This window comes from Glycine soja, chromosome 4 (assembly GCF_004193775.1).
Source record: "Glycine soja cultivar W05 chromosome 4, ASM419377v2, whole genome shotgun sequence".
Classification (NCBI taxonomy): Eukaryota; Viridiplantae; Streptophyta; class Magnoliopsida; order Fabales; family Fabaceae; genus Glycine; species Glycine soja.
In genome coordinates, this window is record NC_041005.1 from 28,681,399 (window position 1) to 28,698,910 (window position 17,512).

Genomic DNA, 17,512 nt, shown 5'->3' on the forward strand with positions numbered 1-17,512 from the left:
TTTCTGGCTTAACTTAAAAATAAAATAAATTTCCACCGAACGTTTGAATTGTATTATCCGTTAACTTCGGTTAAAATAAATTCCGACCGTTCGGTCGTGCCGTAACCACGTTGGAAATCAAAAAAGAGATAAAAAATAATATAATAATCAAAAAGACATCTTTTAGTAAAATAAAGCGGAAAATCAATCGGACGTTTTCTCTTTGGGATTTCTCATTCTTAATCGAATTGATTAATAACTAAAGTGAAACTAAAGGCTAAAATCAATTCGCCTAGTCAAGCTCGTCCATAAAAATATGCTTTTGAAGTTTGTCATTTCAATTTCTCACTAAGTAAAATGGATCATTTTTAAGGTCCAACGCCTTAAAATGATCACCACTTAAGTAAAAAAGAATCACTTGACAAAAAGCAAGAACTACGTAGGTCTGAGTTCCTCGTTGAGGATACGTAGGAGCAAAAGCCCCGCTTTTGTCGACCACCCCAAGAGATCGTTAATGGTCCAATGCCTTAACGTTTCTCTCCTTTCAAAAACAAGAGGTCGTTAATGGTCCAACGCCTTAACGTTTCTCTCCTTTCAAAATCAAAAGACCGTTTAATGGTCCAAACACCTTAAATGACCTTTTGTTCAATAAAAACATATTTTACAAAAAAGACAAAAATAACTTAACCAAACACTTTGTTCCGAAAGAACTACGTAGGTCTGATTTCCTCATCGCAAAATTGAAGAATACGTAGGAGCAAAGGGAAACACCCTTGTCGACCACAAAAAGAGAAAAATATAAAAAGGGTATAAAGGTTATAGAGACATAAAAAGGGAACATAAAAAATCAAAGTCATGTTTGCACATTCGATTAAAGGCTGTCGTCCCTTGTGACGGACGTGTGGGGTGCTAATACCTTCCCCGTGCGTAAATACAACTCCCGAACCTTTCACTTAAAAGTTCGTAGATCGCGTCTTTTCCGGTTTTTCCGACGTTTTCCTCAAATAAACGTTGGTGGCGACTCCGCGCGTATTCCTTTCGTGGAACACGCATCCCGCGAGTCACGCGTCACCCTCCCGCCGAAGGGTAGGTTGCGACAGTTGGCGACTCCACTGGGGACAATTTTTAGAGAGTTAGGCCATTTAATCTTGTGCAAATGCTTTACCATGACTTACTCCTTTGTTGTTTTCCTTCATTATGTACTTGTGTATATAAACTCTTTGTTGCTTTTAGTGCGTTTTAAAATGTATGCATGAGGTAAATATTTATTCATTTGATGCACACAAAACACCAACACTATTTGCACACAATGTGAGTGAAAAAGGGCCCTATACCCGGGTTCATGGGAACATAAGGAGTGGAGGTGAATCTGTGATCATGCTAGGTCTCCGACTTGCTTGATTACAGTGAACCCTCATCTAGAGCTTTTCTCTTTGAAAACTTATTGTTGCTAGTAGTCCCTACTGCTGCAATATGTTCTTCGAAGGGGATGATACCTCTAGAAACCATCAAGAGAGATATGACTACCTTGGGGATTATTACTAAAAGCCTAGTTAGCTCTTTCCCTTATAGGTCCCTTAAATAGGGGCACGGAGCAAACACGTTGCGTGCCATTTTTCACACTGCCATGCATAAGCATCATATACCCTTTTGCTTATATTTGTTTATGAATATTTTCGTACTATGTACATCCCCGTGTTGTGCCTTTCGCATATGCATCATGCGTAGGTTTCGTCTTTGATCCCCTCACTTTAGCAAACCAACGAAGGGTCCGTGTCACCGTTTTAAATACATACGTTGGGGCACTTTGCTACCCCTAGACGTTGTATCTAAGAAGGAGACAATTTCTCGGGCTCCCGTATTTGTAAATTGCATCTGTGTCATATGCATTTCTTCATGCATTCATCCATTCCACCCATGATAGATGTCGGAGTTTTGATTCGCACTAGATTTTATTTCACTTTAGTAAAACATGGGATCAAGTCAAAAGCCTTCGTTTAAAAAGAGGTTCTATCAAGTCAAAATCAAGAGCTTAGAGGTCACTAGTTTACGAGAGTTGGGGCAATTAATGGGTCAACTTCAACGGCAAGCCTTCCGCAAAGCCTATGGTAAGATTTGGGACCTAGCTAGGGTAGAAGTCTCCACAGAGTCCATTGCCTCCCTTGCCCAGTATTATGATCATCCGTTGAGGTGCTTCACTTTTGGGGACTTCCAACTATCACCCATGGTGGAAGAATTCGAAGAAATCCTAGGATGTCCTCTAGGGGGAAGGAAACCATACCTCTTCTCAGGGTTCTATCCCTCATTAGCTAGAATTTCTAAAATATTCCAAATCTTGGCGAAGGAATTAGACCATCAAAAGCAAGTCGAAAATGGGGTGGTCGGGATACCGAGAAAATGTTTGGAGGCAAAAGCAAGAATCTTGGCAGGTAGAAACGAATGGGCCCCATTCATAGACGTTCTCGCACTGTTGATCTTTGGAGGAGTCCTCTTTTCGAATGTGGATGGGTTGGTGGACCTGGCAGCGATCGACGCTTTTCTCGCCTATCATAACCACAAGGAAAGCCCGGTTGTCGCTATGCTAGCCGACCTATATGACACGTTCGACCGGGGATGTGAAAAGAGCAGCGCAAGAATTGTTTGTTGTGCACTGGCTCTCTATGTGTGGTTAGTTTCACACCTTTTTCTCCAAGAAGGTAGGCCCGTCTATCCGCTACAAGGTCACCACTCGTGCGTCGAAAAAGGAAAGGCGAATTGGGACCAACTCTTGGCTAGCATGGAGGGACGTCTGTTAATTGGTTCCCTCGCTAGAAGGAAGGAAGAATCAGGATTGTATCTTCATGCGAAGGATATCCAAATGTTCCCTGGATGGGAACATGGGGTTGTATTAATTATAATCCCGTCCTCGCCATAAGACAGCTTGGCTACCCCATGAGAGGAGCGCCATTAGACGAAAGCATCACGCCTTTCATTACACGGGGTTTCAGTGACCCCAATGCAAAGGTACTCCAAGGAGTTCACAAGGCACGAGATGCGGCATGAAGAAAGGACAGAGAGCTTAGGGGAAGCAGTAATGGGATCATCGGTGGCTATCATAAGTGGATGAGAGTCCGGACACAAGGATTGGATTGGCTCCCAAATCTAAAGACTGTGAGAGACAATGAGGTTAAAGCTTCGGAAGAAAGTGATGAGGTGCAAGCGCTAAAGGCAAAGCTTGAAAGAGCCCGGGTAGTCAAAGAGAAGTTCAAGTCCATAGCCATCAAAGTCTGAAGAGAGTATGATGAACTAAGGGACGTTAATATGGCCACCGATGAAGCCTTGGAATGAGAAACCAAGAAGGCCCGAAAGGAAGAACACGACCAAAACAAGTTTTGAGGGGCTTTATAGGGCAGCAATAGTGAGCTCAAACTCTGAAGAGGTGAAAGGAATCATCATGGGTCAAAGGCATGATCTGGAAGGACAAGCTAAAGGCTTGCCTTAGGTCGAAAATAAATTTGTCCCAACAGTTAAAGTGAGACTGAAGGGAATATGTGGGCCATCATCGATGAGTGCAAAGAGAAGCTAAATCTAGCGGCGACTCACGAGCAAAGGCTAGAAGATGAGTACGCCAAGATATCAGCAGAAAGGGAATCAAGGGAAAGGGTAATTGATTCATTGCACCAAGAGGCAACCGTGTGGATGGACCGATTTGCTCTTACCTTGAGCGGGAGTCAAGAACTTCCCCGATTGCTAACCAAGGCCAAAGCAATGGTGGACACCTACTCCGCTCCCGAGGAGATCCACGGACTTCTCAGCTATTGTCAACATATGATAGACTTAATGGACCATATGATTAGAAACCGCTAGGAAGTTCGTATTGTCGCTCAGATCTTGACTAGTTATAACTTTTTGAATAAAATGAGTTTATCCCACGTTTTTACTCCAAAAATCAGTGCGAATCAAGTTACTCCCGCATTTTATCCCTAGCATGCATTGTATGTCACGGGAAGCCGGAAGGTCCATATCACCTTCTTAATTGTACACATGGGGCACTGCGCCCCCAAATGCGCAAGTAAGAAGAGATAATTTTCCGGGCTCTCGTGTCCGTAAAATGCGCTCATATCATGCATCGCATAAGCATCTCTTCATAACATCATAATGAACATATCGTTCCTGCATTTGTCCGTTATCATATTCCAGCCTCACATTTTGCATGAGTCATGGCATCATCATGCATATGCGTTCAACAAACTTTTTGATCTGCAAAATTGCATACCATTTGTTTTCATGTTTGCTCATCCTTGCGTTTTCCTCTACAAAACAAAAACAAAAAAGGGGAAGCGTGAAACTTCACACTACCTTCTTAGTTGCATGTGTTAGGCACCATGAGCCAACAATGTTGGGATCATAAACCCATTTCTAAAAAAAAAAAAAAAAAAAAAAACAACCAACAACAAAACAAAATAATTGAACATGGTACCTAATGCATGGTTAACTAGGAAATGGTGTTTCTTCGGGCATCTCAATTTCATAATTACATTTTCCGTGCATAAGCTTAAAGTATGCCCGAGTCATTCATCCCTATGAGATGTTGTTGAAGTATTGGTGATCAGAATTGCCATTCCTTGGATTATAGGGTTGAACCAAGCTCATGCTTTTACAAAAAGGTTCATCAAGTCAAGTTGAAATATGGAAGTAACCGTCCTGCAAAATTGGGGCAAAAGATGAATTGAGTCACATCACTGCTTCGTCTACTGCCAAACATATTTAGGATTGTTGATGTCCTTGTTACTTCCAGTTTCACCTTGACAAAGATGTCATGGACCATGTTGAAAATCTAAATTGATTCAACCCCATATCCTGCGTAAAAATTCACAATACTTCGACTGTACATCATTCGCATGCATCCATGCTTTTCATTGGTTGCATTACTCATTGCATTCTTTCCTTGAAAAATGAAATAAAATAAAATAAAATGAACTTATCAAAAAGAAAAGGACACGCTTTACGGCGCCCTTACCGAACTCGTGCTAGAGCTAGAGTAATAGGTGAAGCAGAGGAGGTGCAAGAGAAGATGAAGGCCGAAAATGGAGGCCATAAAAGAGCAAATGGCCACAATGATGAAGGCCATGATGAGCATGAAGAAGATAATGGAAGCCAATGCGGTTATAGTTGCCGCTATTAGCGCTTTCGCTAAGGTGAACCCGATGCTCCCATCTGGCCTCAAGCAAATGAATCATCCAACCTCAAATATGGTAGGCAAAGATTTGGGAAGTACGGATGACCCCATGATGTGCAAATTCAAAACGAGCACGCCTTCCCATCATATGGCTTGCCTCCCAACTATACACCACCCAATGTGGCATACACTCTCAATGAAAATCTCAATAACTCCACTCCGATACTCATTGAGAACCAATAACCTCATCAGGCACATATCTCTCAAACCATGGGGGAGACACATGAAATTCCCCACCACAATCTAGCTGGCTTCGAGCCTTGGCTCGGATATGCCACTGAAGGGCAAGCAGTTGGTGGTATACCCTTTGAAAACACTTTGGAGAGCCCTCAGTTTCGCCCACAACCACAACCATTGCATTTTGCGGTGGGAAGAGCCCCTCCTGCTATGGCCGAAAAGGGAAAGGCGGATCATCTAAAGGAAAGGCTCAGGGCCATTGAAGGAGGTGAAGATTATGCCTTTGCTAACCTAGAAAAGTTGTTCCTAATACCCAAACATGGTCATTCCCAAGTTCAAGGTGCTGGACTTTGACAAGTACAAGGGGACTACTTGTCTCAAGAACCATCTAAAGATGTATTGTCAGAAGATGGGGGAATACGCAAAAGATGAGGAATTGCTGATACATTCCTTCCAAGAAAGTCTTACTGGGGTAGCTGTTACCTGGTACACTAACTTGGAACCTTCCCGAGTCCATTCTTGGAAGGACCTAATGGTTGCCTTTGTTAGGCAGTATCAGTACAATTTTGATATGGTTCCGGATAGGATGCAACTACAGAACATTTGCAAAAAGGGGGACGGATCTTTCAAAGAACACGCCCAAAAGGTGGAGGGATCTGGCGGCCCAGGTGGTACCCCCAATGATGGAAAGGGAGACGATGATCGTGATGGTAGAGACATTATCGATACTCTACTATGAAAAGATGGTGGGCTACGCACCCTCAAAGCTTTGCGGATTTGGTCTTCGCCAGTGAAAGGATGATGTGGGTCCGAAAAGAGGCAAATTTGATCATCCTACTAGGATGACTGAGAAAACTGGGGCTAATGAAGAGGGTGAGAAAGAGGGAGAAACCCATGCTGTGACTGCCATTCCTATATGGCCAAGTTTCCCACCAAACCCAACAATGTCATTACTCAGTCAATAACAAACCTCCTCCTTACCCACCACCCAGTTATCCATAAAGGCCATCCCTAAATCAACCACAAAGTCTGTCTACCGCACTTCCAATGACGAAGACCACCTTTAGCACAAACCAAAAAAAAAACACCAACAAAAAGGAATTTTGCAGCAAAAAGCCTGTAGGGTTCACCCCAAATTCCGTTGTCATATGCTAAACTTGATCCCATATCTACTTGATAATTCAATGGTAGCCATAACCCTAGCCAAGGTTCATCAACCTCCATTTCTCCGAGAATACGACTCGAACGCAACGTGTGCTTGTCACGGAGAAGCCCCGGGGCGTTCCATTGAGCATTGTAGGGCTCTGAAGCGTAAGGTGCAAGGTCTAATTGATACGAGCTGGCTGAAATTTGAGGAGAATCGCTTGTTGAATCCTAACATTGACAAGCAACACCATACATGGGGCAATTCTGGAAGCTGTTGTTATGACTCATCAGGATTTTCAAGTTTATGCCATAAACCACAGTTACAATGCTAAATGATATGGATAAAATGGACATCCTTGTCTCTCTCATCCTCTCACAAACGCATGTTTGCTTATTCAACTTTCACCGGAATGTGGGTGCAAGCCATGGGTCTGTATGCTCAAGCGATCCGCGCTCCTGAGTGTTGACTTCGAAGACTGTTCAATCAGAGATTACTCGTCTTGCACGTTGGTGGGGGTGCCGTAAAACAACGAGCAAAGTTCAAAACAAATAAGTTTCAAAATAAAAAAATAAAAGGCATTTGATTGACTGTGTTTTCAAGTAAAAATGTAGACGTTCGTGTGACCTCATTTTATCATTCCGGAAAGTTTGTCTTCTTAGAGAAGCGAGTTGTCAAGAATAGGATGTTGGACAAATGGCCTCAGTTATCTTAAGAAAGGGGGGGTTGAATTAAGATGCAAAGACTATTCCCCAATTGAACTATCACTCTTTCTTTTTGGATTAACAATGCACCCTTAACATGAATTACTCAAAAGACAAATCAAAATAAACTTCTTTAAAGCAAAAGATAAATAGCAATAAAAGAAGTTTAAAGGAAGAGAGGAATGCAAACTTGATTTATACTGGTTCGGCCACTTCCCGCGCCTACGTCCAGTCCTCAAGAAACCCACTTGAGATTTTCCACTCTCTTTGTAAAACTCCTTTTACAAAGTCTGAACCACACAGGGACAACCCTTCCCTTGTGTTCAAGAATCCTCTACAATAAGAGACTCTCTCAGTCTCTTAATCCCTTTTCAAAAGTAAGAAGAAGAGAAGAAGAAATCTCTCTTAAAAGGGATAGATTGTACAATGAGGACCAATCAAAATTCCTTATTGAATATGCAAGTGGTTGACCAAGGAATCTTTTTGAGGATAAGACAGTTCAGTTCAGAAAAACTCTTAATCTTTTGAGAGGATAAACTTTGTGGGCAATGAAAACTCTCTTTAAATTCATGCTTCCAAGCCATCTTTGATGCCCATTCATAAACCATTTGAATAGATGTGACTCTTGGAAATTATTTTCCGAAAATCCCCTCTGGTAATCGATTACAAGACTTGTGTAAACGATTACAGGTTTTAAAAATTTGAATTAAAACATTTTCAACTGCTGGTAATCGATTACCAGAGAGCAAATCTCAATTTGAAATGATAGAATTCTTTGGTCAAACCTTTTGTTTTTCAATTTGGAAACTTCTTACTAAGATTCTAGAGATCAACTTGATCATATATCTTGATTTCTTGTCTCGAATAAAACTTAGAAGCACTTGATCCTTCGGCATCATCAATACATCAAAACATCTTGCTTCTACATAGGAGTCATTTGACTTAATCCATCAACTGAAAAAATCCTTCAACTATTTCTCGTCCTTGGAAAATTCTTTTTGCAAGAATCAACTGCTTCTTTCATTCTTCCTCACTACGAGGCTATGAAAACAAGACAACGATTGGTACCTCAAAGCCTTACACTGGGGCAATGAGGGGCATCGTGCATGAGCCTCAAGTGAACCTAGGGGCAGATTAGAAGTTCTCACCCAATAGGTTCCCTCCTACAAGGTCATGACGAAAGACAACGATTGGTACCTCAAAGCCCTACACTGGGGCAATGAGGGGCACCGTGCATGAGCCTCAAGTGAACATAGGGACCGATCAAAAGTTCTCACCCATCGATGTTTTCAACAAAAAAGGGGGACAAACCCTAGGATTTCAATGGATTGATTAAACATCAAACGACTCCATAGTCGTCACTCCAAAATGGTCAAATGACTAAATCAAACAAAACACACACTCTGAGGGAGTTCTCGGAGAGATTTTCAAAAGATAGGATAAGGTTGCATGGACTATCACCTCTTTCAAAAGGATAGTCAATTTGTGTTTTCCAAAAAAAATAATCAAATCAAAATCAAAATCACAAAATAGGGAAAGAATGTCATGAACATTGTACAATTTTCTATAACATTGCATTATTGCATACAAAGCCTGCATTTACTGCATTTCAAGATGAAGGTTGCATACATTTGCATCCCCAAAAAATCACCATGTTCATATTAGGTAATAAGTGAATAGATGAGAGGCCCTCTCAAAGAGTCAACCTCTTGCTTTCTTGTAAGGTTAAAGTCCTTTGGTACTTGCACCTATTGGCTCGCCTTCAGAGGACTGCATGTCCTCACCTTTAGAGGGCTACACGCCCTCGCCATCAGAGGACTGCATGTCCTCACCTTCAGAGGACTGCATGTCCTCACCTTCGTAGGGCTACACGCCCTCGCCATCAGAGGACTGCATGTCCTCACCTTCGTAGGGCTACACGCCCTCACCTTTGGAGGACTACACGTCCTCGCCAACAGAGGGCTGCACGCCCTCACCTTCAGAGGGCTACACGCCCTCGCCATCAGAGGACTGCATGTCCTCACCTTCAGAGGACTGCATGTCCTCACCTTCGTAGGGCTACACGCCCTCACCTTCAGAGGACTGTGTGGCGTCCCTAAATTAATGACTGGTTTAATAGTAATAATTTAAATAACAAAAACCATGGTAAATTTTTTTTTTTCTTTTTCTTTTTCATTTCTTTCTCTTTTCACTATAACTAGGTTTAGAAGGAAAATCCTCACTATAAAGTCCTGAATGGCCAGTTCACAACTCTATTCGGAGTCATTTCTTTCTTACCGCTCATAATTCTCTAAATTATTTTGCTGTTTCAAAAGGAAGAATATACCAGCCATTACTTTAGGTCGTCACGTGAAAAAAAAGGGTAAAATACAGTCGATAAACTCTTTTACAAATAAAGTTGCTAATGATTTCTTTTCAGATAACAAGATCGATCATAAATGCATTCATCATTTAAAGCTGTCCAAAATATGGGAGTTTTACAAAATATATATAGTGTCATCCAGAGCAAAGGTGTCCATAGTGGTGGCTTCAGCCACATGTATACAATCATCAAATGCCTATACATCAGGTCTACCCATACAAAAACAAAAGAGTAAACCTAACAGTTAGTCCTAGATACACCCACCCTCAAAAAGTATACAAAACTAATCCAAAAAGCTGTCCACTAGGATGAAGAGCCTCCGCTGATCGCCATCTCCCTCGGGCCGCTATCCTCCGTAGAGTCTGCCTCAGATGCCGACATGACTTCCTCGGGAGAATCCACCTCAAGAAGTGGATCCTCATCACCCTCTAGAAAGTCAAGGGCATCCACAGCAGGCTCAGGAGGTAGCTCCTCTAGGTCCTCCTCAGGGTCTTCCTCGGATGACGTTACCTCGATCACTTGAACGGGCTCCACTAGACGATATGGTGTAGGCGTGGGTAGTATCCACTCCACAGTGCGCTGAAGCGTCCGTGCAGGTTCATCTGGATGCACCAAAGAAGTAGCCGTGAATCGAATGGTGCCCCGAAATCGGCACCTCGTGTTGCCTTCGAGGGTCTCCCAAGCTCCCTCTAGGCACTCCATCTCTACTCGATCACGGATTAGCTGCGCCGCCATCACGATCTACAAGAAAGAAGAGAAAGGGGTAGACTCTTTCACAAGAATCTAACTGTGCTGCACACGATGCGTCTCATAAACACTACATGCAATAAAAGGGGTATTTTAAGGCTTTCCATCTCTGGTAATCGATTACACAGCCTTGGTAATCGATTACCAGAGGCTAAACTTGAATTACACAGCCTCAGGACATGAAATATGCAATAATACACTGTGTAATCGATTACACATGCCTGGTAATCGATTACCAGTGACCCATTCCTCTGTGTAATCGATTACACAGGTTGGTAATCGATTACCAGAGGCTTCCATCAACTCCCAGTTCCCTTTTTAAGCCTGGTAATCGATTACACCCCTTGGTAATCGATTACCAGAGGCTTCCTTAGCTTCCTGACCTCGTTTTCAAGCCTGGTAATCGATTACATCCCCTGGTAATCGATTACCAGAGACCATCTTAGCCCCCTGTCTTCATTTTTAAGCCTTGTAATCGATTACCCACCCTTGGTAATCGATTACCAGAGACCATACTCCACATATCACACAAAATTCACAGCTGGCCAGCTACCACAAGCCTCCTTGCTTTGTGGTCTTGTTTTCCTTTTATCTGTTGACTGCCAGGAGCTCGCCTGTTTAGGTACATCACAGGTTCTCACTGACCGACTATGCCCGGGTTGGGTCGGGATTGGTCAAGCTTGGTTTTGGGCAATAGCACCCCACCTGACGTCCCCAAGGTCTCCTGACCCCCGCGACATATCTCCAGGTACCACTCTGTGGTCAACAATAAAGGCAGGAAGTTTCACCCTTCAACACTTCCTCATCTCAAGCTTGTAGGATTATGGGGTACCCATCACATGTGGTACTAGGTGGCGGTCGGGCGATGGTGCACAACAAGTTTTCCACATCCACAATGCGCGCATAAACCCACCATCCCCTGTTGCCCACCTCCAACTGAGCTCACGTACTCCCACGTAGCCCATATCCTCGTTTCTCTCAACACCGGGTCCCCATCAATCCTCCCAAGCTTCCACAACATCCAAGCAAAACAACATTCACACAGCACAAGCTATCACAGCCAAGCAAAACAGAGCAAAGGCAGAAAACTCTGCCAAAACACCAACCAAAAATCACAGCTTTTCCCCACTCAAAGACCCCAGTAACAATTCCTTCGATCCAATTCGTTAACCGTTGGATCGACTCCAAATTTTTACTGGAAGTCTCTAGTACATAAGCCTACATTTTGACCGTTGGGATCTACTAGCAAACATCCAGAACTCATTCTGTACTACTCTTTCCACAGCCAACCACACACAAGCATTTTCTGCACCAAGCTAAAATCCTGCTGCACCTATTTTGACAGCAAAATTCTGCATAAGTGCAGATTTCGAAAATCACACTTCCCCTCATCCAATCTTGCTCAAATCAAATCCTACAAGTCCCAAATCATGTATCAAACATGTCTAAACCAAAGCCAAGCTTCAAACCACAACAACACAAAATCTAGGTGTCCAAAACCCCTCAATTCAATGGCTTTTCTAGGTTTGAAAGGTGAAATTTAGAATGAGGTAAATTTGAAGCAAACTCTCACCTCACACCAGTCCATAACATCTATTTAGACTTGATCAAGCTGGATTTACACCTAAAATCTCACCGAATCAAAATTTGACTCTTCAACACCCAAATTTTGCCCTAGAAATGGCTCTTGGTTCACTTTGGTCATTTGTTTTTCTCTCTAGCTCAGCCTAACCTTTCTCACATGTCCTAAATGACATTTCAAGCTAGTATTAGCTCACTTTAACCTCCATTTACCACAGAATTCAGACTTAGCCTTCCAACTCTCAAGGTCTCACTCTTTTTCCACTCATAACATCACATTCTCACTTTCTAACCCTAGGTTAGTTCTACCCTTCATCTCTAACAGTTTTCCATCAGCAATTTCAGCATATAAACATCACAAACATCATCACAAAAACCCTAAAACAGAATGGGTATGTCTAACTCATCCAAACATGGCAATTTCGACAAGCTTTCCACAAATGTCTTCACAAATAATCATCACACAGCAGAAAACTAACAAAACTACCCCTCATATCTCCCAAAACCCCATACCCACGAAAATCAAGAGGGAAAGAAGTCCACCCAAACCTGAATTTTCGAAGTCCCACTCGTAGCCACGCACTTCACGACCCCGAAAATGCTCTCCTTTCACGATTTGGGGCAAAAATGATGGCCAAAGGTTGAAGCTTTGTGTGGAGCTTCAATGGAGAATGAGGGAGGAAGAAAGGCAACGTGAGGGAGAGAGAAAGCTGTCTGAAAAAAATGAGGGCTGAGTGAAGAGAGAGAGAGTTGCTTTTTGGTGTTTAAAAGGCTTTTTCCTCTTTTCTTATTATTTTATTCAAGCTTTGCCACATGTCCCTATTTGATTGGAGCAAAAAGGGCCCACTTTCTCTTTTTGACTGTGACCCATACTCAGTCACAAAAGTGAGGAAAATCTGACCTTTGAAACGCTAAAATCCTGCCTCGGTTTGCGTGCCATTTCTCTGGTTCCAGTTTCTCGCGTTTCTCTGCGTCCGTCGGGGCCAGTTTTCGAAAGTAAGCAATATATATATCAAAACGCTCAGAATAAAACCCCGAGCGTGGTTCAGAGGTTGGTTTCGTTAAATTCTAAGTCGCACGCAAAACGATGATTTTTAACTAATTAATTAGGAATTAACCCATAACCTCCCAGTTATGGATTTCTCTCCCTTAATTAGTCCAACCCGCATATTTTGCCCCCACTATTCCTATTTCTACCAAGAACATATCTATACATATACACGGAACAATACTTATATATATATATATATATAATCATTCAAAATACATCGTTTTCGAAAATTCCGGGTAGAATTTCCAGGATGTTACAATACTCCCACCCTTTTAGGAATTTCGTCCCCGAAATTAACTACTCTATGAACAAACTTGGGTACAATTCTCTCATCCTAACTTCCAACTCCCATGTAGAATCACCCTCATCGGTTCCCCATTGCACCTTCACCAATGCGATCTCCTTTCCTCTCAACGACTTCATTCTTCGGTCAGTGATCTTCTGAGGTTGTGCTTTATAGGTGAGGTTATCCTTCACCTGTACCTCGTCCACTGCAAGAATATGTGATGGATCCGGGTTGTATCGTCTCAGCTGAGAGACATGGAACACAGGGTGCAAATTCGATAAACTCGGAGGTAAGGCGATATGATAAGCTACAGGCCCAATCTTCTTCAAAATCTGATATGGACCTAGATACTTGGGTGTCAACTTCCTAGCCTTGAGAGCTCTTCCGACTCCGGTTACGGGAGAAACCTTCAAAAACACATGCTCTCCTTCCTGAAAATCTAGTGGCTTCCTCCTTCTATCATAATAGCTCTTCTGCCTATCCTGAGATGCTTTTATCTTCCCTCGAATCAACTTCACTTGTTCGTTAATCTGTTGTAGCATTTCAGGTCCAAGAAGTACCGCTTCTCCATCATCATACCAACAAATAGGAGTTTTGCACTTTCGTCCATATAAAGCTTCAAAAGGAGCCATACCAATACTGGCTTGGTAGCTATTGTTGTAAGTAAACTCAATCAATGGCAAACAATCCATCCAGCTACCTTGTTGCTCTATAATACACGCCCGAAGTAGATCCTCTAGAGTCTGAATGGTTCGTTCAGTCTGACCATCTGTTTGAGGATGATAAGCTGAACTAAGCTTCAGCTTTGTCCCCAAGGCTTCATGTAGACTCGTCCAAAATCGCGAAGTGAACCTCGGATCCCTGTCAGATACAATACTAGAAGGAATTCCATGCAACCTTACTACTTCCTTGATGTACAACTCCACGAGTTTCTCCATTCTATATTTCATATTCACTGGGATAAAATGAGCAGATTTGGTGAGTCGATCTACTATGACCCACACAGCATCATGTCCACGACTAGTCTTGGGTAAACTAGATACAAAATCCATAGATATGTTCTCCCATTTCCATTCCGGAATCTCCAATGGCTTCAATTCTCCCGATGGTCGTTGGTGCTCAACCTTAGCCTTTTGACATGTCAAACATCTTGCTACATATTCAGCTACATCTTTCTTCATGCCATGCCACCAAAAACTTCTCTTCAAATCTTGGTACATCTTAGTCATTCCTGGATGGAAACTAAGACGACTCTTATGTGCTTCCTCCAAAATCTTAACTTTCAAATCATCTAGAGATGGCACACATATCCTCCCCTTGAATCTAATTAACCCGGTTGTATCCTTCTCAAACTCCACACCCTTATCCCCCATTATTTCCAACACCCTGCCTTGTAAAAATGGGTCATCCCCTTGAGCCTCGCGTATGTGATCTACAAATTCATTGGTGATCTGCAATGCTCCCACAAATAAGCTCTTGGGTCGCACCTCAATTGCTAGATTCAAATCTCGGAACTCCTCTATCAATCTCTGCTCCAAACTCATCATAGTCGCAACATGTAAAGATTTCCGGCTTAGCGCATCGGCCACTACATTAGCCTTTCCTGGATGGTAGGAAAGTCCAAAATCATAGTCCTTGAGGAACTCCATCCATCTTCGTTGTCTCATATTGAGTTCCTTCTGATCGAACAAGTATTTGAGACTCTTGTGATCACTGAAAACTTCAAAACGAGTACCGTATAAATAATGCCTCCAAATCTTTAAGGCAAAAACCACCGCTGCTAGTTCCAAGTCATGAGTCGGATAGTTAACTTCATGAGGACGTAATTGACGTGAAGCATACGCCACTACTCTTCCCTCTTGCATCAACACACACCCTAAGCCTTGCCCGCTTGCATCGCAATACACTTCAAATGTTCTTTTAGGGTCGGGCAAAATTAACACTGGAGCTGTCGTCAACCGCCTCTTCAACTCCTGGAAACTTTGATCACACTCCTCATTCCAGACAAACTTCTCATTCTTACGAGTCAACTTAGTTAGGGGCAATGCCAATTTAGAAAATCCCTCAATGAACTTTCTATAATAGCCTGCCAACCCCAAGAAGCTTCGAACCTCCGTTGGAGTTGTCGGTTGTTGCCACTCCATAACCGACTCCACCTTGTTCGGATCCACCGCAACCCCGTCCTTAGAAATCACGTGCCCTAAAAACTGCACTTTCTCCAACCAAAAGTCACATTTTGACAGTTTGGCGAACAGCTTCCTATCCCTCAGAATATGCAACACAATCCTCAAGTGCTTCTCATGCTCCTCCTTATTCCTCGAATACACTAGGATATCATCAATGAACACAACCACGAACTGATCCAAGTAATCATGGAATATACGGTTCATATAGTCCATGAAAATGGCAGGAGCATTAGTCACTCCAAATGGCATGACTAAATACTCGTAGTGCCCATACCGAGTCCGAAACGCAGTCTTTGGGATATCTTCCTTCTTAACTCGGATTTGATGATACCCCGATCGCAGATCGATCTTCGAAAATACCGTCGCTCCCCTCAATTGGTCAATCAAATCATCTATCCTTGGTAGAGGATATTTGTTCTTGATAGTGACCTTGTTTAACTGCCGGTAGTCCACACACATCCTCATACTGCCATCCTTCTTTTTAACCAACAAGACCGGCGCTCCCCACGGTGATGCGCTTGGACGAACAAATTGTTTGCTCAAAAGGTCCTGTACTTGTGCCTTCACCTCTGCTAGTTCCACCGGAGACATTCTATAAGGCGCAATCGACACTGGATTCGCCCCAGGCACCAAGTCAATAATGAATTCCACTTCCCTCTCAGGTGGCAATTCACAAACATCATCCGGAAAAACTTCTGGAAATTCTGACACCACCGGTATACAACTAACTTCCGCGTCCTCTTCCACATACATAGAGAACAACATCATGTAAGTTCGAACATCCCCCGTTCCTTCGTTGGCTGCATCCCCTTTTAAAGATTCACTTGGAACTACATCTCCACCAAACACTAACATCTTCTCCTTACAGTCTAGAGAGATATGGTTAGTAGATAACCAATCCATCCCCAAGATCACATCTAGATGAGCTAAAGGTAGGCAAATCAAATCCGCCATAAAAGATCGACCCTCAACAATTATGGGACACTTCAAACACACCCGAGAGGTGGTTACAGGCTCGCTCGTCGGAGTAGACACCACCATATCATATGGCAACTCCGTCGCACATAACCCCAACCTCTCCACACATGCATGAGATATGAAAGAATGCGTGGCACCTGAATCATAAAGTACATCTAGTAGTTTATCAGCAATCAAACACTTACCCCGTATCAAATCGTCGGAGGCAGCCGCTTCTGAACCACTCATAGCAAATACCCGAGAGGGTACTTTTGGTCTTCCACCACTAATGTTGTTGTTGCTAACATTACCGCTCCTTGTGGAATTAGTGGGTCCACGATTAACGGTGTTGGAATTGGCGGTCACTGTCGGTCTCCCGGTTGCCCTACATTCTCGAGCATAATGGCCCACTTTGCCACACACATAACAACGGTTCTCCTGTGTCTGCTGGAGCTGTGGGCAATTCCTCTTAAGATGCGGTCCTCCACACTGAAAGCATTGTACCCCAGTCCCCCTTGACTGGCTCGTGTTGGAGGTAGCCATAGGTTGCTTCCCCTTGCTGCTAGCATACGGCTTCATCCTCTTGTTATCATTCCCCTTAAAAGGATGGTTTCTCTGAGGTCCTCCAACGCCTCTAGCTTGCCTCTCCTTCATCTTATCTTCGAAAATCCTGCACTTTGTCACCAACTGATTAAAATCCGTGATCTGCATATAACTAACCGCCTGTTGGATCTCCAACCGAAGCCCATTCTCAAACTGAGCACATAAATCTTCCTCATTCCGAGCATCTTGGTATTGAGGCCAATACTGCAGAAGCTCATTAAACTTAGCCGTGTACTCCCCAACAGACATGTTTCCTTGCTTCAAATCCAGAAATTCCCTCGCCTTCCGCTTCCTGAGATCTCGTGGGAAGTAATTCTCCAGGAATTTGTCCTTGAAGGCATTCCAAGGAATCACACCTCCAGGTGCAACAAATGAAGGCTTCACGAACTTCCACCAATTTTCAGCCTCCCCTTGGAGCATAAATGTCGCATAAAGAACCTTATGCTCCTCAAGGCAACCCATCGCCTCGAAAATCTTTTCCGTCTCAGCTAACCACAACCTAGCACCTTCCGGATCA